The following is a 27,290-nucleotide window of genomic DNA, read 5'->3' as shown; positions in this document are numbered from 1 at the left end:
CTTTATGTGCTTCAACTGTATCAGAGAAGAAGGCTCCACTCCCCATGGAGCAGAGGCAAGTCGGTCATGTTCTCAGAGAATGAACATCTTACAGAAAAATTTTTGAGACTTATCCTTGAGTTGCTGAAGACTTGATTTGGAGTTTTTTGTAAAATCTTGATGTAGCTAGTGGAACAATTTGAGGCTAGGCATTGTGCATCTGCCTGTACCACTGCTTGATTTTGGTTAACTGGTAGGTCTGGAATGGCTGGACTGACATCCCTATAGAATCACGATACTAAATAAATGCTGGCTTTAAGATGCTAAACTGAGGTATGCCTGCCTCTGCTAGCTAAGGGTATGTCTTAACTTTGGGGGGGGGGTATCTTTTGTTTTAGAACAAATGCAGCAAAGCCAGTCTGTTTTTCCCTGGCTAAGGCTGGAATGTCTAGGGGAGATCTCTTAGAAGGGTCAGATGCAATACCTAATGGCTCACATTTGGTGAGAGTCATGAACCAACTTTCTGCATCCCCCCTTTAAGGTGAAGGGATAGTAGAGCAGAAATGGAGTTCCTTTCATAGGTTTAAAAAAAAAAAAGGAAAAGAAGGAGGTTTCTTCCATTGAAAGGATGAAAGCCAAGGCTCTGCAAAGACAGAGGGCCGAGGAACATCGGGGTCAGTCGGAGTCAGGGATGGTACAGCTGGATGATGCCAGCCTGGTGCAAGCCTTTCCACAAACAGGCCTCAAGATGCAGATCACGGTTTAGAATAGGTAAAATTTCAGTAACTCCTTTATTTGGTCAAATTAGTAGTTAGAAAATTTCCAGTAGTTTTTTGTGATAAATCCATAGGCATTAAGCTAGTCACAGGTATGCAAAGGTGTCAGCAGGATGAGGGCCCTGATACCAAACATGTATATGTCTTTAGCACCTCTGTCAATAAAGTTTGAATTCAGAAACCTCTCTATCAGGTAGTATATGAAGTTTGGGTATAGTAGCTTGAATTTCCCTGCAAGGGCATCTGGTCCAAAATAGGTCTGTGGCACGTCCCCTTTGTCTTGGCCCTCAGTGATAGGCACACCCAAAATAGCAGATTGCAGCATCAGATAGTCACGGGCGCTGGAAGGGATGAAGATATAGCACACATCTGGTACTTGTGGCCCAGACAGGAAACCCTGGTCCCTGTATCTGGTGAGGAAGTTCCTCATAGAGTTCACCGTGAAGCCGTAGAAGGAGGTCTTGGTGCCCACATCCTCCTCAAAACCTTTGATCACAGTCCCGTTGAGTCATGAAAACATATAGTCGTGGGCGTCGATGCAGCGGCCTTGGCCTGAACCCTTCAAGATGCCCCTGTTGACCACCACGGCGCACCGAATGCAAGGCGGCCAACAGCTTTCCGAGCAGTTCAGGAGGCTCAGGGTGGAGGCGATGACTTCCCCGGAGACGCTGTGCCAGCTGTAGGGCTCTGAGAGCTGGCTCAGGCCATCCCAGAGCTCCGGGGTGAGGAGGCCTCCCCCTACGGGAACTGGGACCGAGATGTTGAAGAGCAGCTGGAAGCGTGGGCGCCGCTGCAGGGCCAGAACCAGGGGGCACGGGCAGGCCGGGTGCATTGCAGGCCCCAAGCTCCCAGTTCTGCCGTCTGGCCCAGCTCCCGAGTGCCAGCGCCAGAGAAGCCCGGTGCATATGGCATAGATCAGGAGCAGCAGCCAGAGTCCCTGCGGCACTGTGCAGAGGCCGGTCCGCTGCTGCCTGTCAGTCCTCTGCCCTGCCGCGCCTGCGTCACAATGTCGTTTGTGTTTACCTTAGTCCTCCAGAGGAATACAGCAAGGAAGATTTTCCTGGTTTGACAGCACAGAAAATAGAACCTCAGAGAGGTTACTGCTAGCCCAGTGTGCCAAGAGTTAGTTCTTCCATCGCCCTATGTCTCTCTCTGGTATCCATATTCATTCCCCTTCTGTAAACTTATGTACTCAGGGTACAGAATAGCCCATTTACTGGGAAAGAGATGCCCAAGATTATTCTATTATAAAAATCAAAATTGTTCCTTTAGCCTTACCTAAATGTTAAAATCTATGTGAAAACTTTTGCAAATTTTGCTTATTCTCTCTCTGTGTGTACTGACTTTGCTAGTCCCTATTGTTAACAAAATGCAGATTTTTAAAAGATAAATGGAAATGTTTGGACCCCGTTGTATTTTTGATTAAATCTATTTTGTATAAAATAAGCAATTGATTTGTACCTTATTTAGAAAATGTACATATATAAAAGAGGTAACATGCAGCAGTCTCGCACTTTAATAAATTATCCAGATTAACAATCAAAACTAATTTTTCATATTTGCCTTCAGTAATACTCTAGATAATTTCTGTGAGGCTTTAAGAGACTTAAACATGAGGAATAATTTTAATTTACTTTATCTGTTGTTTAGTATATTGTTCACCTCTACTGTTGAGAAAACAAAAGAACAGTAGATGAATATCTCCATCTAGAGCCTGCTTAGGAAAAATGGAATTGCTAAAAAGAAGTCATTCTGCATTCTGATGGTGGACTGCAATGCAACAGCTTGTCAGTGTATCAGGACAAAACATCAAGGATGTGACTAACCTGTTTGCAATAGACACTGTGTGACCAGGTTTCTACCCCCCAGGATGCTGGTTTAGTTTTTATTCATGTATCCTAAGATGGGTGGGCACAAAGTAATTCAGAGCTTTATGTTTCAAATGAACCAAATGGAGCCCCAATGTCTCTACCTGATGCCATCCCTGCATAGACAGTAAATGAATAATTTGGAGTCTGTGCTGTCAACTTCATTATAAAATAAGCAAAGGATATGTTCAAAAGAAAAGAAGTAGCGCTTAAGCCAGACTTGGCAGTTCAAGGAGAATCACCTGAATATACTGTTATAGGAATTAAAACATAAAAGGGTATTTTTATTTTTAACAATAGTTTTATTTGTCTTTCTGTGCATTTTTAATTCTTAGTTATAAATATTCACACACTCATTCCATGTCTTCCTACCTCTTTATCAATTATTCATTCCCTATCTCCTCTTTATGATATCTACTTTTTTTTTCCATTTCTATTAGCATCCTCCACTTTGTTTATGACTCATTCTGAATTCCTCTTTGACTTATTTGATTTGTTCATCTTTTATGGCATTATTCATTACTCCTGCCTCCCAGAAACTCTTCCCATGACCTCCATGACACTAAACTATAAAAGGTGCCATTAATGTTCCATCCACAACTCTTAAACACTTAACATTTCCATGCATGACAGCCCAGACTTATTACCACCAGCACCAGATTCTCTTTTGCCTGAGGGTTCTCTGACTACTGGAACCCACTCAATTAACATGTGACAGGCCAATAGTATCAGGGAATTAACAACCTTTAAGAATTACCCCTAATCAATGACTTCACAGTAATTGCTGTACAGATACTTCAGCCACTTCACCCCAAAGGCAAGACAATTTTACAACACGTATCTATCCTGGGTCTCAGAGTTCCACAGTAAAGTTAAACTTCAGTCACTCACAACTGTAACCTACTCCATAAATCAACCTTTACTGGTCTTATCCTCTTCCCTGTCTCACTTCTTCTCTCATCTACTGCTACTTCCTAGGATCATTCCAGATAAATTCCTTGCACTCAAATTTTGTCTTGGAGTTTTAACAAAGACAAAATTATGGAATTCAAACAAAGACAAAATTTTAATTCTATAATTACTTCTTTGAATTTTTCTTTTCAGTAGTTTTTTCTATCACTGTGACTCTTTAAATATTGGGGAGCTCTAGCTGTCTGGCTCAGTTAGTAGAGCATCTTCCCAATACATAGAAGTTGCCAGTCTGATCCCTGGTCAGGGCACATACAGGAACAAAATTATGCTTCTGTCTCTTCCTCTCTCTTCTTTCCTCTCTCTAAAATCATTAAACTTTTAAAAATTAAGTATTAGAGATTCTCAAGGTTTCATTCTTTGGTGGAACTCATCTGCATTCTTGATTTTATTTACCATCTTTAGGTTGACTCATATCAATTTCTCTAACTCTTGTGTAACTTTCAGAGACCTAACTTCACTAGGATGTTTCTCATACAAAATTGGAAATTCTTTGAAGACTTACCTATAATTTTTTATACCTTTATTTTCAAACTTTGAAATAGTATCTGACATGCCAGATATATTGAGTAAATGATATTTTAATTAATTAGAAGATGAAAGTACAGAAGAAATGTCAATTTATTTCATACAGGCCAGTAGTGGAACCATTCTGTGCCTACACAGTAATAAAAGAAAATCTACTTGCTCAGTTCATAGAAAAATATATTCAAATCAATATAGAAGGAAAAAAATGTCTACCTTTTTGGAGCATATTAGCCTAAATAACCAACTGCCTGACTGAACTTTTTATGTTCTAACAGAATCTATTGACAAATTCAGTAATTTGAGTATTAAGGGCTGAAAATCAGTATTTAATGTCTGTAGCTTTTATCACCCTTTCACTTAGTCAGCTATTCAAAAACTACCTTGTCCAACTGAGTCCAGTTTGTCTAATTTTCAGGAGATCTGTTAACCATCAGGAACCACAGGAACTATATTTCTTATGTTTAAAATAAATGGGAACACCAGAAAGACCTCCCCTTTCCATTTAGAAAATGGAAAACGGCCAGATAGGGTACCCAGATCCCTGCTGACAACAAGTTATTTGCTAATGCCAATAAAGTATTTCATGTATAAGAACTAAGGTTGGGTGTAAAAACTAGGCACATTTTTGCTCTGAATCCTTTCAAGAATCGTCCTCTAGAATAACAGAATATTCATGTAAAATTGCAATTTATTCCACAGGTGAAGGAGGTGATATCCATAGATAGGAAACAACTTTTTCTACACCACAGCAGAACTGATAAGCTGAGGCCCAGATATCACCCTCATGGTGTATATAAAATTTGCCACCACCTTCTTTGTATATTGCTTCAAAGCTGTAAAATCAAAGAACTATTTAATGGCTTTGCAACTGCTTGAATATATGCAGCAAAATTTGTTACAATTATAAAAATAATCAGACTTGGGAAAGAATCCAATGATTATTAAGTTCTCTTTTTCCTAATAAATATATCCACTCTGTAATATCTAAAAAGTAGGCTTTAATGACTCAGTTTCCTGTCTAACATACAAAAAGTTTGGGATCATGTTTGTTTGTTTGTTTGTTTGTTTTCCAAGAAAAAAACTAAACAAACTGAAAATTTGTTCGAGAACTAAGATTGCAGGTCAAACCACTAACTTGAAAAGTGGAGAGACAGTGAATATGGATAATCACAGTTTACCAGGAGCAGAAACTGCTGCTGGAGCCTATTAGGAACACCTAAATGGTGATTAAATAATTGCTGGAGATGAAATATTGACTAGCTTGAAAGATCAAAGCTCCTCAGGGCCCAATCATAGGTTTTACCTTCAAAAGCTCCATTGAGCTCTAACTCTAAGTATCACAGAAAACTCTATTCATGTTTCCGGCAGAGGAAGTGTTAAAGTAATAATTTTTAAGTAAGCTCAGAGTAATTTGTTCTTTTTAACAACTGCCTGGTCAGAATTCCAAGATGGTGATAGAGGAGGCAGATGTTCCAACTATCACCTCCCAGGGCCAAATTGGTTTACAAATTAATTTAAGAACAGTTATCTTGAAAAACCAACTTTGGACTAAACAAAGAGGAGTCTGTAACCAAGGATCATAGAAGAAGCCACACTGAGACTGGTAGGAAGGGTGGAGATGCAGAGACGGCTCCCTAACTCCAGGAGCAATCAGCGGCTAAGAGTCCAGAGGGACTCTCACTGAGATGAAGGTGGCTCTCAGAGGTGTGGGTCCTCATCCCCAGGCCCAGAAACCCAATCTGGAACCCTGGAGCCTAGAAGAGACAACCATATAGCATTTGGCAGTGAAAAGAACAGGGTTTTTTTTCTGCAAGAAAGAGACTGGAACTCTCGGAGAAACAGGCTCCATCTTAAAGGGCCAGTGCAAAAAATCTTGTTCACAGCCACTTTCCCTGGGCTCCTTTCGAGGAAGGGCTGAGAGGACTAGAGTTGCGTGAAGAGAGTATAAAGTTGGTGGCCCAGGGAGAGACATGCTGGGGGACAACCAACAGAACCCCTATACTGAGTCATTCTCCAATATGGCAGTCATCATCTTTCTTGGATGGAGCAGTCCCCTCTGAGTGGCATCAGCTTGGGGAAAAGCAACTGCCCCACCCTCAGAAGTCTCTCTTGACCCACCCATGCACACAAGGTTGTTCTGAGAAGCCAAGAAGCAGGAGGTGCATCAGTGACTCAGTTTTCTGGCTTTGAGGCTGGAGCTTTCCCCAGCACTCACTCCAATTGGTGCTTCTGCCTCATAGGAAACTCCGTAAAAATTGTCATGACTGTGGGAAGACCACACCTCTGGGTCTCAGAGGCCACTCCCACTAGAATCCTGGAGCCATACCCAACTGAGATGTATGTAAAAGTTTAGACAGACTGACACCTGAGGAAGAGCCACACCTACCACCCTTCCTAATCCCTGAATTGCCTCAGGCTTTAGACTACCACAAGATTTTTTAGTGACTCATCCCAATAAGCACCCAGCAAACAGAGACCACAGAAGGCGAGATTCAGGAAACCTTGGTCTTTTGTGAAACTTCCCCCAAGCCCAATGTGGGTACAAGCCAGCCTAAGCATGTGGCTTGGTATTTCCATGTGCACCTGGGCCCAGCAGATGTAACCCCAAACACTGGATTGCTTGTAGATCTAAGAAGGTTGCTGAGGGCCAGTCACAGGCAGTGTCTCCTACTGGTCTGTGCCAAATCCCTTCCAGGGAGGCCCAGGGCTTACACATCCAGAGGTCAGCTGCAAAGAGCATCATTTCAGGGCCTAACAAACCTTGCAAGTGTGGTATCCTAAGGAAGGTTTCCACATATTTGGCCCAGCTGAGGCAAGTTTGCTCTATGTGTTCAGCACCAGCAGAGTGGCTCGTGTGCATTGCACAGTGTAGAACTACACAGCTAGCCAGAATGGGTGCTGTATCTCCTGATCTGCTGGGCTGGATTTCACAGGGGGAAGGGAGAGAGTCTTGGAGCATGGACATATAAAATATGAGTCCCTGTGAGCTGATAATTGGGTCAGGTTGAGGGGCTTAGCTAGTTCATGGGGGGGGGGGCACAGTCCATCCCAGGAGAGGACTTGCTAAGTCTTCACACCTGAAACCAGGGTTTCACCAGCTGTAAGAACTTCTGCAGAGGGGACTGTTGGCCTCAATCAATCTGAACCTGCTGCTCACCTTGCTGGGGAGAAATAAAATTTTTGTATCCAGTAGTTGCTAAGAGATTAGTCTCTGGATTAGACTAACTGCATTCAATACTCACATACAACAGGAGGGAAAAATACTACCCTCAAGAACCATTCCTAGAACAAGGAAAATAGGTGGTCTGGAGGTCAGTACCACTGAGACATTCTTCTTCATAAAGATAGTACAAAACTTTCAAAGTCAGACAGTGCTACCTAATGCACAGAAAAAACAGGCAGACAGAGAAATGTGACCCAAATGAATCAACAAGAGAAATCCCAAGAAAAAGAACTAAATGAAATACAGTGTGTCCATAAAGTCATGGTGCACTTTTGACCTGTCACAGGAAAGCAACAAAAGATGATAAAAATGTGAAATCTGCACCAAATAAAAAGAAAACTCACCCAGTTTCATGCCTATTCAATGCAGTTTGATGTGGGCTCACACACAGATTTTTAGGGCTCCTTAGGTAGCTATCTCATATAGCCTCTACAGACTCGTCACTGACTGATGTCCTACCAGTACGGGGTTTCTCCACCAAACTGCTGGTTTCCTTTAACTGCTTATCTCACCAAATAATGTTATTCTTATGTGGTGGTGCTTTGTTATAAACATGCCAATATTCACATTGCACTTTGGTCACGGATTCAAATTTAGCGAGCCACAGAACACACTGAACTTTCCTCTGTACCATCCACATCTCGACTGGCATGGCCGTGGGCTGCTCTGCTGTATACACGGTGTTATGCCATCATCTGTGCATGCACATATGCTGCCACATCATCCTACAGAAACTGGGAAGGTTTTTCTTTATTTGATGTAGATTTCACATTTCTATCATCTTTTGTTGCTTTCCTGTGACCAGTCAAAAGTGCACCCTGACTTTATGAACACATTGTAGAAGTAACCACACTACCATATACTGAGTTTAAAATAATTATTTTTAGAGTGCTCAAGAACCTTAGAGCTATAATGGATGGTCATAATAAGTACCAAAATAGGGAGATAGCAAGCATAAAAAAGGACATTGAAATCATAAAATAGAACCAGTCAGAAATGACAAATATAGTGGTACCTTGTGATATGAACAGACCAACATACAAATTTTTTAAGATATGAGCTGCAACTCGGTTCATATTTTTGTTCGAGATTCGAGCGAAATTCTGAGATATGAGTTGTGTGTGATTCAGGAAGCTGCCACTAGGTGCATTGGTGCACAGTTTCAGTATCGGCAGTTTGGTATAAGAGTTGACTGACTTACAAGCTTGGTTACAGAATGAATTAAATTCGTATCTCAAGGTACCACTGTACAATAACAGAAACCAAGATTGAACTAGAAGGAATCAACAGTAAGCTGGATGAGGCAGAGGATCGAATCAACTATTTAGAGATAAACAATAACATAGAAGCAGAGCAGCATAATGAAGAGACTTAAAAAGTCTGAGGAAACTCTAAAAGAGCTCTGTAACAACATGAAGAGAAACAACATCCACATCATAAGGGTTCCTGAAAGAGAAGGGAATGAACAAGGGATAGATTTCATGTTTAAAGATGTCATAGCTAAAAAATTTTCTTAAATTGATAAAGGATAAAGTCACACAAGTTTAAAAAGCACAGAGAGTCTCATTAAAAAAAAAAGGAAAACCTAAGGAGGCCTACACAAAGACACATCATAATTAAAATGTTAAAGTTAAGAAACAAAGAATACTAAAAGCTGCAAAACAAAAGTAGTTAATTACCTAGAGAGGATCCCCATAAGAAAGACATCTAACTTCTCAACAGAAACATTTGAGTCCAGAAGAGATTGGCAATAAATAGTCAAAGTGATGCAAAAAAACAAACAAAAAAACTCTACAACAAAGACTACATTATTTATCATGGTTATTTCAAATTGAAGGAGAAATAAAAAGCATCCCAGACAAAGAAAGACTCAAGGAATTCATTACAACCAAACCAATACTACAAAAAATGTTAAGGGGCCTGCTATAGAAAGGGCAAAGGGAAAAAAATTTGAGAGAAAGAAGATTATAGATATAAAGAATAAAATGGCAATACATAAGTACATATCAATAACAACCTTAAATATAAATGGGTTAAGTTCACCAATCAAAGGCATAGGACAATAGCATGGATAAAAAAACAAGACCTGTATATGTTGTCTATAAGAACAACATCTCAGAACAAAAGATACACATAGACTGAAAGTGAAGGGCAGTATTTCATGCAATGGCAATGAAAAAAAAAACACGTTGGGGTAACAATACTTATGTCTGAGAAAATAGCCTTTAAAACAAAGGCTATCATAAGGAATAAAAAAAGTCACTACATAATGATAAAGGGAGCAATTCTACAGGAGGATATAACCATTGTAAATATTTATTTATCTAATATAGCAGTACTTAATCTATAAAACAGATTTTGATGGACATAAAGGGCAAGATCAACAGAAATAGTGTAATAGTAAGAATTTTAATAGCTCACTACATCAATGGATAGATCCTCCAGACAGAAAAATTAACAAAGAAACAACATACTTAAATGACACACTAGATCAACTGAGCTTAATTGATATCTTCAGAATCTTTTACCCCAAAACAGCAAAATATATATTCTTTTCAAGTGCTCATGGTACATTCTCCTGAGCAGTCTTGAGAAGGAAGTTCATAGCACTACAGACATACCTTAAGAAGCCAGAAAGAGCTCACGTAAATGACTTAATGTTGCACCTAAAATAACTAGAATAAAAAATCAAATAAAGCCCAGAGGAAGTAGAAGGAAGGAAATAATTAAGATCAGAGAGGAAATAAATGATATAGAGGCTAAATAAAACAGTACAAATGATCAATGAAACCAATAACTGGTTCTTTGAAAAGGTAAACAATATTGATGAACCTTTAACCAGACTCATCAAGAAAAAACCAGAGACGACTCAAATAAATAAATTAGAAATAAAAGTGGAGAAGTAACCATTGACACTGCCAAAATACAAAGAATTATAAAGAAAATACTATGAAGTTCTATATGTAAAAAATTTGGACAAACTAGGTGAAATAGATAAATTCCTAAAAACATAAAATCTTCCAAAACTCAATATGAAAGAATCAAAAAACCTAAATAGGTTGATTACAACAAATGAAATTAAAACAGTTATCAAAAAACTTCCAGCAAACAAAAGGCTTAGACCAGATGGCTTCATAGGCTAATTTTACCAAACACTTTAAAAAGAACTAACATCTATTCTTCTCAAGTTATTTCAAAAAATTTAGTGGAGAAAAATCTTCCAAGCTCCATTTATGAGGCAAGCTTGTCCACATTCCAAAACCAGGTAAAGACACTACAAAGAAAGAAAACTATAAGACAATATACCTCATGAATGATGCTAAAATTCTCAAGAGAATATTAGCAAACCACATCCAGCAATACATCAAAAAGATCATACATCATGATCAAGTGAGATTTGTTCTAGAGAGACAGGCTGATACAATATTTGCAAATCAATAAATGTGATTCATCACATAAACAAAAGGAAAGATAAAAATCACATGATTATATCAATAGATGCAGAAAAAATATTTGATAAAAGCTAGCACTCATTTATGATCAAAACTCTCAGCAAAGTGGGAATACAGGGAACATATCTCAACATGATATAGTCCATCTAGGACAAACCCACATCCAATATCATATTCAGTAAGCAAACATTAAAAGCAATCCCCTTAAGATCAGGAAAAAGGCAGGGAAACTCCTTTTCATCAGTCTTATTTAACATAGTTCTGGAAATCCTGGCCACAACAATCAGACAAGAAGACAAATTAAAGGCATCCAAATTGGAAAAGAAGAAGTAAAACCATTAATATTTGCTGATGATATGAAACTGTACATAGAAAACCCAAAAGTATCAGTCAAAACATTACTAGACCTGATAAATAAATTAAGTAAAGTGGCAGGATGTAAAACTAATGTTCAGAAATCAGTGGCAAAACTGAGGACACTTCAACCAAGGAACACTGAGGAAGCCACACCGAGACTGGTAGGAAAAGCAGAAACATGGAGAGGGCTGCCCATCTCCCCAGAGCAAACGGCAGCTGGGAGAGACTTGCGTGGCAGAAAGTGAGTTTAGCAGAGAGGCGGAGGTCCTGAGCCCCAGGAACAAAACCCCAGCCTGCAGCCCCAGAGCCTAGAAGAGGCGTAAGGACAGTATTTAGCTGGAAACAAGTCAAGATACTGTTTGTGAGAAAGAGTCTGATTTCTCAGACCCAGGATTCTTCTTAAAGGGACCGTGCAGAACACTTCTCTCACAACCACTCACTCGGGGCTCTGGGGGAGGGAGAGAGAAGAGAATACCAGAGTAGCAGGAAGAGAGTGTAATCTAGGAGGCACAGGGAGAAACATTTTGGGAGACAGCCACCCTAACCCCTGGGTCGAGTTACTCCCCAAATCTGAAGTGAATATTTCCCCTGGAAACAGCAATACCAGCAAAGGGAAGCAGGAGAGCAGCCAAAAAAGCTCTCCCATGGCAATGAGAGCAGAGTTGCTAAGAAGGAAGGAGTTTTTGGGGCTACAGTAGTGAGTCTTAGGGTTTGAGCTGCAGCACCCGCACCCCACATGGCTGAGGGTGCACTGGATAGGGCAGATGCAGGACACAGAGGGGCGGTTCTGTTGGCAGGGGCAGAAGCCTGCTGGCTGCCACTGGGCTCACATGTGAGCTCAGTCTTGCCCAGCTGGGGAGGAGTAGGCTGCAAAAGTGGTCAAGCCTAGCTGCTGGCAAACTGTAATCCAGCCCGTGGGAGAAGGGTGGGAACCATGGAAGGGGTGGAGACCAGCCCTTGAGCAAGGATGCAGGAGCACAGCCTTGACCCACCCGTGGAACCAAGGCTTGTGGCCTGACTTGGGAGCAAGCTCCTCCTGCGAGGGTGGAGCCAAAAGCCCAGATCAGGCAGAGTTCTGCTACTGAGCTGAGCGTGGGCATGCAGTCCTGCCCAGCCAGTAGAAACAAGGCTATCAGCCATTCCATGAGCGGGATCCTCCTGCAAGGGCGGGGTGAAAACCCAGAAACAGGTGGAGACCCGCAGCTGAGCAAAGGTGCTCACCAGTGCCCTCAGGACTGAGTATAATGCCACCTACGGGGGTGGGGCAAAGGCCAAGGCCACCAAGGCTTATGCACCTGAGCACATGATCATGACCACTCTCATGAGGGAGAGGTGGAAACCACAGCAACAGCCCCAGTGGGCAGGCACCGGCAATGCCCAAAACCAAAAGCCCTAGGCAGCAACAAAAGATGGGGTGGTGGGCCTGCAGACAGACCATACCTAGGGAACAGAGGCATACCCAGTGGACGCCAGGGGCCAAAACCTTTCTTTACACAGAGAAAATGCAGAGACAGAGAAATGCAGCACAAATGAATCAAGAGAAATCCCCAGAAAAGGACCTAAATGAATCAGATATAACCAAATTACCAGATGCAGAGTTTAAAATAACAATTGTTAGGATGCTCAAAGATATTAGAACAACAATAGATGGTAATTACAAAAACCTAAATAAAAAGATAGCAAATATAAAAAAGGACATTGAAATAATAAAAAAGAATCAGTCAGAAATGACAAATACAATATCTGAAATAAAGAACACAATGGAAGGAATTAAAAGCAGGATGGATGAAGCAATGAATCGAATCAGCGAGTTAGAGGACATGATAAATAAAGGCATGGAAGCAGAGCAGAAAAAAAAAGATACTCAAAATGTCTAAGGAAACTCTTAGAGAGCTCTGTGACAACATGAAGAGAAATAACATCCACATCATAGGGGTTCCTGAAGAAGAAGAGAAAGAACAAGGTATAGAGACTTTGTTCAAGCATATCATAGCTGAAAACTTCCACATGTTTTTTTAAGGCAGGAAAACATCTCACATGTTCAGAAAGCACAGAGAACTCCATTAAGGAGAAACCCAAAGAAATAAAAACCAAGACACATCATAATTAAAATACCAAAGCTAAATGATAAAGAGAAAATATTAAAAGCTGCTAGAGAAAAAAGAATATCACCTACAAAGTAGCCCCCATAAGGATGACTTCTGACTTCTCAACAGAAACACTTGATTCCAGAAGGGAATGGCAAGAAATATTCAAAGTAATGCAGAACAAGAGCCTACAACCAAGACTACTTTATCCAGCAATGCTATCATTTAAAATTGAAGGAGAAATAAAAAACTTTACAGACAAAAAATAACCCCACCAAAATCAAGGAATTCACTACAGCCAAACCAATGCTGCAAGAAATGCTAAGGAACCTGTTGGAAACAGATCAAAGTGGGAAAAAAATATAGCAAAAAAGAAATACAGCTTTAAAGAAAAAAATGGCAATAAACAACTACATATCAATAATAACCTTAAATGTAAATGGATTAAATGATCCAATCAAAAGACATAAAGTAGCTGTGTGGATAAGATTACAGGACCCATACATATGCTGTCTACAAGAGACACACCTTAGAACAAAAGACACACATAGATTGAAGGTAAAAGGATGGAAAAAAACATTTCATGCAAACGGAAATGAAAAAAAAAGCTGGGGTAGCAATACTTATATCAGGTAAATTGGACTTTAAAACAAAGGATATAGTAAGAGATAAAGAAGGCCACTACATAATGTTAAAGGGAGTAATCCAACAGGAAGATATAACTATTATAAATATCTATGCACCTAATATAGGAGCACCTAAATATATAAAGCAGACTTTGATGGATTTAAAGGGAGAGATCAACAGCAATACTATAATAGTAGGGAATTTCAATACCCCATTAACATCATTAGATAGATCCTCAAGAAAGAAAATTAACAAAGAAACAGCAGACTTAAAGGACATATTAGATCAACTCTATTTAATAGATATTTTCAGAACCTTTCAGCCTAAAACAGCGGAATATACATTCTTTTCAAGCGCTCATGGTACATTTTCTAGAATAGACCACATGTTAGGGCATAAAAGCAGTCTCAACAAATTTAAGAAGATTGAAATTATATCGATCACTTTCTCTGATCACAATGGCATTAAACTAGAAATCAACCACAACAGAAAAACTGAAAAATACTCAAACACTTGGAAACAAAATAGCATATTATTAAATAAAGAATGGGTAAACAATGAGATCAAAGAAGAAATTTAAAAATTCCTAGAAACAAACGATAATGAACATACATCAACTCAAAATTTATGGGACACAGCAAAAGAAGTCCTGAGAGGAAAGTTTATAGCATTATAGGCATACCTCAAGAAGCTAGAAAAAACTCAAGTAAAAAACTTGACCCTACATCTAAAAGAACTAAAAAAAGAACAGCAAGTAAAGCCCAGAGCTAGTAGGAGGAAGGAAATAATGAAGATCAGAGCAGAAATAAATGACATAGAGGCTAAAGAAACAATACAGAGGATCAATGAAACCAGGAGCTGGTTCCTTGAAAAGGTAAACAAGTTTGATGAACCTTTAACCAGACTCACCAAGAAAAAAAGAGAGAGAACTCAAATGAATAAAATTAGAAACGAGAGTGGAGAAATAACAACTGACAAAACAGAAATTCAAAATATTGTAAAAAAATACTATGAAGAACTGTACGACAAAAAACTAGACAATCTAAATGAAATGGACAAATTCCTTGAAACATATAATCTTCCAAAAATCAATCTGGAAGAATCAGAAAACCTAAACAGACCGATTACAACAAATGAGATTGAAACAGCTATCAAAAACTCCCACAAAAAGAAAATTCCGGGGCCCGATGGCTTCACAACGGAATTCTACCAAATATTCAAAGAACTAACTCTTATCCTTCTCAAGCTATTTCAAAAAGTTCAAGAGGAAAGAAGACTTCCAAACTCCTTTTACGATGCAAGCATAGTTCTGATTCCAAAACCAGGCAAAGACAACTCAAAGAAAGGAAATTATAGGCCAATATCCCTGATGAATATAGATGCAAAAATCCTCAACAAAATATTAGCTGAATCCAGAAATATATGAAAAAAATCATACACCACAATCAAGGGGGATTTATTCTTGGGAGGCAAGGCTGGCACAATATTTGCAAATCAATCAATGTGATTCATCACATAAACAAAAGGAAGGAGAAAAACCACATGATAATTTCAATAGATGCAGAAAAAGCATTTGATAAAATCCAGCACCCATTCATGATCAAAACTCTCAGCTAAGTGGGAATACAGGGAACATACCTCAACATGATAAAGGCCATCATGACAAACCCAAAGCCAATATCGTACTCAATGGGCAAAAATTAAAAGCAATCCCCTTAAGATCAGGAACAAGGCAGGGGTGCCCCCTTTCAATACTCTTATTCAACATAGCTGGAAGTCCTAGCCACAGCATTCAGACAAGAAAAAGAAATAAAGGCATCCAGATTGGAAAAGAAGAAGTAAAACTATCATTATTTGCAGATGATATGATATTGTATATAGAAAACCCTAAGGTCTCGGTGAAAAAACTACTAGACCTGATAAATGAATTCAGGAAGGTGGCAGGATATAAAATCAATACTCAGAAATCAGAGGCATTTTTATACACTAACAATGAACTGTCAGAAAGAGAAATTAAGAAATCAATCTCCTTTACCACTGCAACCAAAAAAATAAAGTAGCTAGGAATAAATTTAACCAGGAAGATTAAAGACTTGTACTCCCAAAATTATAAAACATTGATAAAATAAATCAGGGAAGATACAAACAACTGGAGGCATAATCCGTGCTTATGGTTACGAAGAATAAATATCATTAAAATGTCTATATTACCCAAAGTAATTTATAAATTCAATGCAATACCAATTAAAATACCAATGACTTACTTCAAAGATATAGAACACATATTTCAGAAATTTATATGGAACCAAAAGAGAACATGAATAGTCTCAGCAATCTTGAAAAGGAAGAATAAAGTGGGAGGTATCACACTTCCGGATATCAAGTTATGTTTTAAGGCCATTGTACTCAAAACCACCTGGTACTGGCATAAGAACAGGAATATAGATCAATGGAACAGAACTGAGAACCCAGAAATAAAACCACACTTTTATGGACAACTGATAGTTGACAAAGGATGTAAGAGCATACATTGGAGTAAAGACAGCCTCTTCAACAAATGGGGTTGGGAAAATTGGACATCTAACTGCAAAAAAATGAAACTAGACCACCAACTTACACCATTCACAAAAATAAACTCAAAATTGATAAAAGACTTAAATGTAAGCCATGAAACCATAAGCATCTTAGAAGAAAACATAGGCAGTAAGCTCTCTGACATCTCTCGCAGCAATATATTTGCTGATTTATCTCCACGGGGAAGTGAAATAAAAGACAGGATAAACAAATGGGACTTTATCAAACTAAAAAGCTTCTGCAGAGCTAAAGACAATAAGAACAGAATAAAAAGACTAACTACACAATGGGAGAATATATTTGACAATGCATCTGATAAGGGGTTAATAACCAAAATTTATAAAGAACATGTAAAACTTAATACCAGGAAGACAAACAATCCAATCCAAAAATGGGCAAAAGAGATGAATAGACACTTCTCCAAAGAGGACACACAGATGGCCAATAAGCATATAAAAAAATGCTCAATATCACTAATTATTAGAGAAATTCAAATTAAAACCACAATGAGTTATCACTTCACACCAGTCAGAATGGTGCTCATCAATAAAACAACACAGAATAAGTGCTGGCGAGGATGTGGAGAAAAGGGAACCCTCCTGCACTGCTGGTGGGAATGCAGACTGGTGCAGCCACTGTGGAAAACAGTATGAAGATTTCTCAAGAAATTAAAAATCGAACTGCCTTTTGACCCAGCTATACCACTGTTAGGAATATACCCCAAGAACACCATAGCACTCTCAGAAAAAAAGAAATGCACCCCCATGTTTATGGCAGCATTGTTCACAATAGCAAAGATCTGAAAACAGCGCGAGTGTCCATCAGAGGACGAGTGGATTAAAAAGCTTTGGTATATATATATATATATACATATACACATACATACACGCACACACATATACATACATACTATGGAATACTACTCAGCCGTAAGAAATGATTACATCGGATCTTTTACAACAACATGGATGGACCTTGATAACATTATACTGGTGAAATAAGTAAATCAGAAAAAACTAAGAACTATATGATTCCATACATAGCTTGGACATAAAAATAAGACTCAGAGACATGGATGACAGTGTTGGGGTTACAGGATGGGGGGAGGAGAAGGAAGGGTTTGGGGGAGGGGCACAAAGAAAACCAGTGAGAAGGTGACAGAAGACAATTTTATTAATATCACCCCAACAAAATTAATCAAAAAAAAAAAAAAAAAAAAAAAAAAAAGAATGTGTCTCATGGCTAATTCAGGCAGTTAGGAGAACAGTATAAGGATGCTAATTCTGTTTTTCAGGCCACATCCTGAAAAAGGGGCCCCAAGCAAATTGGTGATTTGGCTCCTCTGATTTTGCCAATTGGATTTTAAAAAAATAGGTCAGGAATGCCCTGAAATGTAACTAACAATACATGAGCATAAATTTAAAGGACTTTTAGATACTGGAGCTGATGTATCTGTTATTGCTAAGCTACATTGGCCTCCTTCCTGGCCCACTCATGCAGCAGCCACAGAATTACAAGGTTTAAGGCAGAGTAAATCCCCTCAACAAAGTTCTAGTTTTCTACATTGGGAAGATTAAGAAGGTCATTTTGGATTATTTTAAGCCTTATGTGCTCCCTGGATGGCCAGTTAATTTGTGGGGCAGAGATGTTTAAAAATGTGGGAGCATTGCTTGTCAGTCCTAATGGTTTAGTCAGTACTCAGATGCTTGATTGGGGATTTTTGCCCACCAAGGGACTAGGGAGAGAACAGCTAGGAATTCTCACCCCTATAGAAATGGCACCCAATACCAGAAGGTGTGGATTAGGATATCAAAATTTAGCATAGGGGCCTTGGTAGCTCCTGCTACCTCAATAATGCATTGTTCAGACCCAATTACTTGAAAATCAGATAATCCTGTGTGCGTAGACCAATGGCCCCTTTCTCAGGTGAAACTTAGGGAAGCTGCTGAATTGATACAAGAGCATCTACAGCTTGGGCACATTGAACCATCTAATAGCCCATGGAATACACTTCCATATTTTGATCTTGTTGCCTCCTGGATTATCAAGGGGCATAGCCGACCCTTACAGCTTATAGGTTTTGAGCCTCAAAATTATTGTTGTTCCTTTTTTCAAAGGATCAACAACAATGGCTCTGGGAAACTTCCACTAAATGGCAAATTGCTCTTGCAAATCAATGGACAACTTTATACTGAAACTGTCAACTTAAAATCAGCTCAAAGTCTAGAATTATATGCCATGATCATGGCTTTTCAGCATTTGCCATATTCTCTCTTTAATCTATAAACAGACAGCAAATATTTACTTATGGTGTTTCCACTATAAAGACTGCTGTCTTCGGGACAAATGCTGATGAACTATTTCAGCAGTTCCTCCTCCTTCAAAGACTTGCATGTCAACATAGAACTCCATGTTTTATAGGACATACTCAACCTCACTTCATACTCCCTGGAACTTTAGCACAAGGGAATGCCTTTTTTTTTTTTTTTTGTACCTTTCTAAAGTTGGAAATGTGGAGGCAGTCAGACAGATTCCCTGCATGTGCCCGACCGGGATCCACCCGGCACGCCTACCAGAGGGGGATGCTCTGCCCATCAGGAGTGTTGCTCTGTTGCAACCAGAGCCATTCTAGCTCCTGAGTCAGAGGCCGCAGAGCCATCCTCAGCACTCGGACCAACTTTGCTCCAATGGAGCCTTGGCTGCAGCAGGGGAGGAGAGAGACAGAGGGGAGGGAGAGGGGAAGGGATGGAGAAGCAGATGGGCGCTTCTGTGTGCCCTGGCCAGGAATCGCACTGGGACTCCTGCACACCAGGCTGATGCTCTACCACTGAGCAAACCGGCCAGGGCCTAGGAATGCCCTTGTTGATCAAGCTACCCAAAAGAAAATTATTTGGAGCAACCATGACAGATCGAGCAATTCAGTCTCATACTATTCATCACCAGAACGCTGCAGCCCTATGTAAACAGTTTCAACTTTCTTGGGAAGCAGCATGGCAGATTGGGAAATCCTGTCCAAGGGGTCCTATACTAAAATCTGCCCCTTCATTTGGAGTTAACCCTCAAGGACCCATACCAGGACAACTTTGGCAAATGGATGTTACTAATATACCTTCATTTGGTAAACAGTCCTATGTCCACGTTACAGTGGATACATATTCTGGATTTATAGTAACCTCGTCAGAATAAAAGAGACTGCTAAGCATGTTATAGCTCATTGTCTGTATGCACTGTTCTATTATTGAATTTTCTAAACTGGTTAAACTGACAATGCTCCTGCATATGGAGCAAAAGCATTTACTGTATTTTGTCATTCTTACAATCTTTAAAGTCAAGGTATTATTAAAGTATACCCAGCAAATATTTTAAGGTCAATTAAAAAAAAATTTTAAAGGGGGGAGTCATATCCTGGAACTCCTACAGATCTACCATATTATGCTTTTTACTTAAAAAAAATTTAAATTTATTTTGAATGCTAATGAACAGGAGACACCAAATCTTTTCACCTGCAAACTACTACCTTCTTTATTTGCTCCAGCTAATAACACTGTTTTGTCTTTTTCCAAATAGCTCCAAATATATGGAAAAGATTTATATAGGCAGATGGGGATCCTCAAACCCCTCAGCGAGATCTTCTGAGCATGGCCTTTAAGATACCAAGAGGCAGAAAAAGCCCAATAGAGATCAGGGGAACTACCAGCTTTTAGAATACACCCTTAAATGTTCCAACACCGCAAAGGGGCCTCATAGGATGCCATCTGGGTCCTGCTTCAATAGTGGAAAGGAAAGTCATTGAGCTAAAGCCTGCCAGACTTACATGCCTCTGCTATGAGGAAACAGGGACACTGGAAGGTAGGCTTCTCCCTCGCTCCTCTAAGGGAGGGTTCAGTCTCTTCCAGCCCTGCTCCAGCCACCTATGACCTAACCTTGCCCAGAATGCTGGGGCTTGCCACTGAAGGCTGAAGGTGCCCAGGGCTGTTGGCCCCATCTACGACACTGTGGACGAGCCTAGGGTATTTTTTCCAAGAAGTAGGTAAACTGATCTCATTTGCACAAGGGCCACTTAACTATGTCTAGCCTAAATAGTCAGGTTTTTTATTCTTTACTTGAAGATATCTGTTGTGGTTATTGATAGTCCTATTTTCTGCTGCTTTGTTTAATATATAGTGTTTCCTTTATTCCTCCTACCTCAATGCCCCACTCATATTTCAGGCTGGGACCTACTCCTAATTTAGAGCTCTCTTTCCCTCTTTTGCCAACTTCTATTATGAATCTACCTTTCCTACCCAGCTTAGTGTATCCCAAAGTTCTCTTTACCAAGACACCATCGTAGAGCTCCAGGGAAAAGCAACCTGGTCTCATCTCTCCAGGCAGAGGAGAACAGAAACTCCATCTCCACACATGCTGCAGATGGCTTTTCCAGTCTACCTGAATCATTACCAGCTAGAAGCAGCAGTCATTGGGACTTGGATGTGAGCTTCAAAGTATAGAATTGTGACAACAATTCCAGTGCCATGCGAACTTTTTCTGGATGTGGACTTTTCCTGGATTCCTACTCCTTGTGGCAGCTCCTAACAGACTGAACTCGGGTTGGGTTGCATTTTTCAGGGATTTTGCATGGTGCTGGGGCCAACTTGGACTTGGTGAACATATTAAGGACACTACTCTTTTATGGATTCTTGCTGTATTAGCCAAGAGTTTACTTAAAGGCTTTAATCACTGTAAAAAAAAATAGAGGACTGGATAAAGAAGATGTGGCACATATACACCATGGTATACTATTCAGCCATAAGAAGTGATGACATCGGATCACTTACAACAAAATGGTGGGATCTTGATAATATTATACGGAGTGAAATAAGTAAATCAGAAAAAAACAAGAACTGCAGGATTCCATGCATTGGTGGGACATAAAAACAAGACTAAGAGACAAGGACAAGAGTGTGGTGGTTACGGGGGGGGGGGGGGGGAAGGAGGGAGAGGAGGAGGGGTTGGGGGAGGGGCACAAAGAAAACTAGATAGAAGGTGATGGAGGACAATCTGACTTTGGGTGATGGGTATGCAACGAAATTGAATGACAAGATAACCTGGACATATTTTCTTTGAATATATGTACCCTGATTTATTGATGTCACCCCATTAAAAAAATCTAAAAAAAAAAAAGGAAAGAAATCAGTGGCATTTATATACAACAACAATAAGCTGCCTGGTAAAGAAATTAAGGAAATAATCCCCTTTACTATTGCAACAACAACAAAGAAATAACATATGTAGAAATAAATTTAACCAAGGAGGTAAAAAATTTGTACTTGGAAAATTATAAGACATTGAAAAAAGAAATCAAGGAAGATACAAACAAGTAGAAGCACATACCATGTTCATAAATAGAAAGAATAAGCATCATTAAAATGTCTATACTACCAAAGCAATCTATAAATTCAATGCAACTCTTATTAAAATACCAATACTTCAAAGATATAGAACACATATCCCCAAAATTTATATGGAACCAAAAAAGAACTCGAATAGCTTCAGCAATCTTGAAAATGGAAGAATAAAGTGGTAAGTATAACACTTTCTGATATCAAGATATACTACAAGGCCATTGCAATTAAAACAGCTTGATATTGGCATAACAATAGGCATAAGGATCAATGGAACAGAACAGAGAACCCAGAAATAAACCCACACCTTTATGGTCAATTAATAATTGACAAAGGAGGTAAGAGCATACAATAGAGTAAAGATAGTCTCTTTAGTAAATGGTATTGGGAAAATTGGATAGGCACAAACAAAAAAATGGAACTAGATCACCAACTTACACCATTCACAAAAACAAACTCAAAATCAATAAAAGACTTAAATGTAAGTCACAAAACAATAAACATCTTGGAAGAAAACATAGGCAGTATACTCTCTGATATCTCCCATAGTAATATTTTTGCCAATACATCTCCACTGGCAAGTGAAATAAGGGACAAATAAACTAATGGAAGTATATCAAACTAAAAAGCTTTTGCACAGCAAAAGACAACATGAACAAAATAAAACGACAACCCACACAGTGGGAGAATATATTCACCAACATATCTGATAAGGGGTTAATAACCAAAATTTATACAGAACTTGTAAAACTCAACACCAGGAAGTTAAACAATCCAATTAAAAAATGAGCAGAGGAACTGAATAGACACTTCTCCAAAAAGGACATACAGATGGCCAATAAGCATATGAAAAAATGTTCAATGTCACTGAACATTAGAAAAATGCAAATTAAAACCCCAATGAAATATCACTTCACACCTGTCAGAATGGTGTTTATTAACAAATCAACAAATAATAAGTGTTGGCACGGGTGCAGAGAAAAGGAAACTCTCCTGGACTGCTGGTGGGAATATAGACTTGTCCAGCCACTGTGGAGAGAACAGTGTGGCATTTCCTCAAAAAATTAATAATGTAACTGCCTTTTGATCCAGCTATCCTACTTTTAGGAATATATCTAACAAACACCAAAACACAGATTTAAAAGAAGGTATGCACTCCTATGTTTATTGCAGCATTGTTTACAATAGCCAAGATCTGAAAACAGTTCAAGTGTCTGTCAGTGGATGAATGGATTAAAAAGCTGTAGTACATTTACATAATGTAATACTATACTACTGTGAAAAAGAAGAAAATCTCATCTTCTGTGAGAGCATGGATAGACCTGGAGGATATTATGCTAAGTGAAATAAGCCAGCTAGAGAAAGAACAGTATCATATGATCTCACTTACATGTGAAATCTAATGAACAAGGTGAACTGAAGAATGGAATAGAGGCAGAGGCAGGAATAGAATCTCACAGGGAGCAGAGGGACAGCAGTCAAAGGGAAAGTGGATGAGATGATAGGATCAGAGAAGGTGAAGGAATTTGTGAAATTGTTTATATATAACACATAGATACAAATCACAGGACAGGAAATTACAGAGAGAAGGGGAGGAAGCTAGAGGAAAGGGACAAAGTGAGTGTCATGAAGGGCATGTGGTTAGGGTTGAGGATGTTATATTGAATGAAACACTTGAATCCATGTTAACATAATAAAATCAATAATAATAAAAAAAGAAAAACTGCCTGTCTTCAAGGATAACTACCAGAACTTAAGCAACTAGGGTTTTCTAGAGCCTGGAGGAAAGGTATTACCCAACTCCAGACCCCTCTAGTATTCCTGTCTCACCTAAAAGAAAAGGGGTAAGCTGAGAAACATTAATAAAAGTTACAGCCCAGGGACACAGGTTCATGAAAAGACTAATACTTAATCATAGAATTATAGAATATTTCTCCTATGCCTTATCTTATCAGCACACCAATAGATCTCCTGTCTAACAGGAGACAACATTTGGAAGAATGTCAAGATTTTACTTAAGAAGGACCCTGAAACCAGAACAATCAGGAAGACAAAAACAAAGAAAGCAAAATCAAGTTTAGCCTCTGACAGCACAGCACAACTTCAACAGACAGTAAACACAGCCTTGCTCCTAGCCAGATAACCATTCTCACACTAGAGGCCTATTTGCCTCAGTTTCATTTACCGAGTACATTATATTGGACTTTCAACAGAAACTTACAAGACATGCTAAGAAACAAAAATACAATCTGGAGGAGACCTGAAGATGGCAGCGGAGTAGGCAGATGCACGAACTCCCAGCTCACACCACCAAACTGGATTATAAACTAATTTATGAACAATCAGCATGAAAAACCAAATCTGGACTACAAGAACAGCTTTCAAAAATCAAGGAGCAAAGAAGAAGCCACAATGAACCTGGTAGGGAGTGCCTGAATCTCCCCTGCTTACAGGAACAGGGCATGGGGGGTGAGGTTGGGCTCTCAATTCCAAGGAGGAGAGCAGTGAGTACTGCTCACAGCCACTTACCTGGCAACCAGGGAACGAGGTGTGTTGAAAGGGCCCGCTTGTCTTCCAAAAAGAGGAGAAAGAGAGAGATGGATGGTGAGGGGGAGAGGAATATAAGTGATGACATAAAAAGCTGACTAATTCAGTGCTGGAGGCAGCCATAACTGGGGGAGGGGCTGATCCTTCCACAAAGCAAAATACAAAAGTACTTCCAGGTCACAGAGATACAGACATCTCTCCAGCTCCAATCAGTGCAACAAGACACAGCTGAAAACAAGAAGTGGGGAGGAGGGGCAGTAATTCAGGTCTCCTTGGAGATCTGAGATACACCTCCCCCTACTGAAGCTGAGAAAGCAAACCGCCCCCAGAGAGATTAACTGGCAGAAGAGGATTTCAGAGCCTCAGGTCACACCCACCGCATTCCTGGATACAGTTCCAAATAAGCCCCCTTCTGAGATCAGCAAACAAGACAATCACCTGTTAAGAAAACAAACAAATCAAGACTTCAAAGTGGCCCAAATCCTAAAGTGGATTACAAATAATAGCTGATGCCAACCCAAGAAGACTTAGAAACAACACAAGTAAAAACTAGAGGCAGACAACACCAAGCCTAGACTCAACCAGCTCTACAAATAAAACACCCTGGGTAGGCACAATGAGAAGACAAAAAAGTGCAATCCAAATGAAACCACAATGAGACCTTCAAGAGATGAACTGAGTGATATGGAAATAATCAAACTTCTGGATGCAGAGTATAAAATAATGATAGTAAGGATGCTTAGGGACCTTAGAACAACAATGGATGGTCATTACAAACACCTAAATAAAGAAATAGCAAGTATAAAAAAGGATATTGAAATATTAAAAAAGATTCAGTCTGGAGATGACAAATACAATATCAGAAATGAAGACCACATTGGAAGGAATTAAAAACAGGATGGATACAGCTGAGGATTGAATCAGCGAGTTGAAGGACAATTGGAATGAAGGCATGAAAGCAGAGAAGAAAAAAGAAGAGACTCAAAAAGTCTGAGGAAACTCTTAGAGAGCTCTGTGACAACATGAAGAGAAATAACATCTGCATCATAGGGGTTCCTGAAGAAGAAGAGAAAGAACAAGGGATAGAGGCTTTGTTCAATCATATCATAGCTGAAAACTTCCCTAAATTAATGCAGGAGAAACTCTCACAAATTCAAGAAGCACAGAGAACTCCACTAAAAGGAAACCCAAAGAAACCTACACCAAGACACATCATAATTAAAATACCAAAGCTAAGTGATAAAGAGAAAATATTAAAAGCTGCAAGAGAAAAAAAGGCTATCACCAACAAAGGAGCCCCCATAAGGATGACATCCGACTTCTCAACAGAAACACTTGAAGCCAGAGGGAATGGCAAGAAATATTCAAAGTAATGCAGAAAAAGAACCTACAACCAAGACTACTTTATCCAGCAAGGCTATCATTTAAAATTGAAGGAGAAATAAAAAGTTTCCCAGACAAAAAACAACTCAAGGAATTCATTACAACCAAACCAATGCTGCAGGAAATGTTAAGGGGCATGGTGTAAAAAGATCAAAGTGGGAAAAGAATATAGCAAAAGAGGAATACAGCTTTAAAGAATACAATGGCAATAAACAACTACATGTCAATAATAACCCTAAATGTAAATGGCTTAATGATCCAATAAAAAGACATAGGGTAGCTGCATGGATAAGAAAACAGGACCCGTACATATGCTGTCTACAAGAGACACACCTTAAAACAAAAGATGGACATAGGTTGAAGGTAAAAGGATGGAAAGAACATTTCATGCAAATGGAAATGAAAAAAAAAAAGCTGGGGTAGCAATACCTATATCAGACAAAATGGACTTTAAAACAAAGGATATAGTAAGAGATAAAGAAGGCCACTACATAATGTTAAAGGGAGCAATCCAACAGGAAGATATAACTATTATAAATATATATGCACCTAATATAGGAGAATCTAAATATATAAAGCAGACTCTGATGGATATAAAGAGCAAGATCAACAATAACACTATAATAGTAGGAGATTTTAATACCCCACTAACATCACTAGATAGATCCTCAAGGAAGAAAATTAACCAAGAAACAGCAGAATTAAAGGACACACTAGATCAACTTGACTCAATAGATATCTACAGAACCTTTCACCCTAAAGCAGCAGAATATACATTCTTTTCAAGTGCTCATGGTACATTCTCTAGGATAGACCACATGTTAGGGCACAAAAGTACTCTCAACAAATTTAAGAAGATTGAAATCATATCAAACACTTTCTCTGATCACAATGGCATGAAAATAGAAATCAACCACAACAGAAAAGTTCAAAAATTCTCAAACATATGGAAACTAAATAGCAGGTTGTTAAATAACGAATGGATTAAGAATGAGTTCAAAGAAGAAATAAAAAAATTCCTAGAAACAAATGACAATGAACATACAACAACTCAAAATTTATGGGACACAACAAAAGCAGTACTGAGAGGGAAGTTCATAGCACTACAGGCACACTTTCAGAAGCTAGAAAAAGCTCAATTAAACAACCTAACCCTGCATCTAAAAAAACTAGAAAAAGAACAACAAGTAAAACCTAAATGTAGTAGAAGAAAGGAAATAATAAAGAACAGAGCAGAAATAAATGACATAGAGACTAAAGAAACAATACAGAGGATCAATGAAACTAGAAGCTGCTTTTTTGAAAAGGTAAAGAAGATTGATGAACCCCTAACTAGACTCACCAAGGAAAAAAGAGAGAGGACTCAAATAAATAAAATTAGAAATGAGAGAGAAGAAATAACAACTGACACAAAGAAAATACAAAGGATTGTAAGAAAATACTATGAAGAACTGTATGCCAAAAAACTAGACAACCTAGATGAAATGGACAAATTCCTTGAAACATACAGTCTTCCAAAAATCAATGTGGAAGAAACAG

General features: G+C 39.0%; 1 pseudogene; it reads right to left on the bottom strand.

The window, feature by feature from the left end:
* Positions 1-664: 664 nt before the first annotated feature.
* Positions 665-27,290, bottom strand: part of LOC136329891 (alpha-N-acetylgalactosaminide alpha-2,6-sialyltransferase 2 pseudogene) — a 63,046-nt pseudogene continuing 36,420 nt past the window's right edge.

Source organism: Saccopteryx bilineata, chromosome 3, assembly GCF_036850765.1.
Source record: "Saccopteryx bilineata isolate mSacBil1 chromosome 3, mSacBil1_pri_phased_curated, whole genome shotgun sequence".
Taxonomy (NCBI): Eukaryota; Metazoa; Chordata; class Mammalia; order Chiroptera; family Emballonuridae; genus Saccopteryx; species Saccopteryx bilineata.
This window is presented reverse-complemented; position numbering and strand designations above follow the sequence as displayed.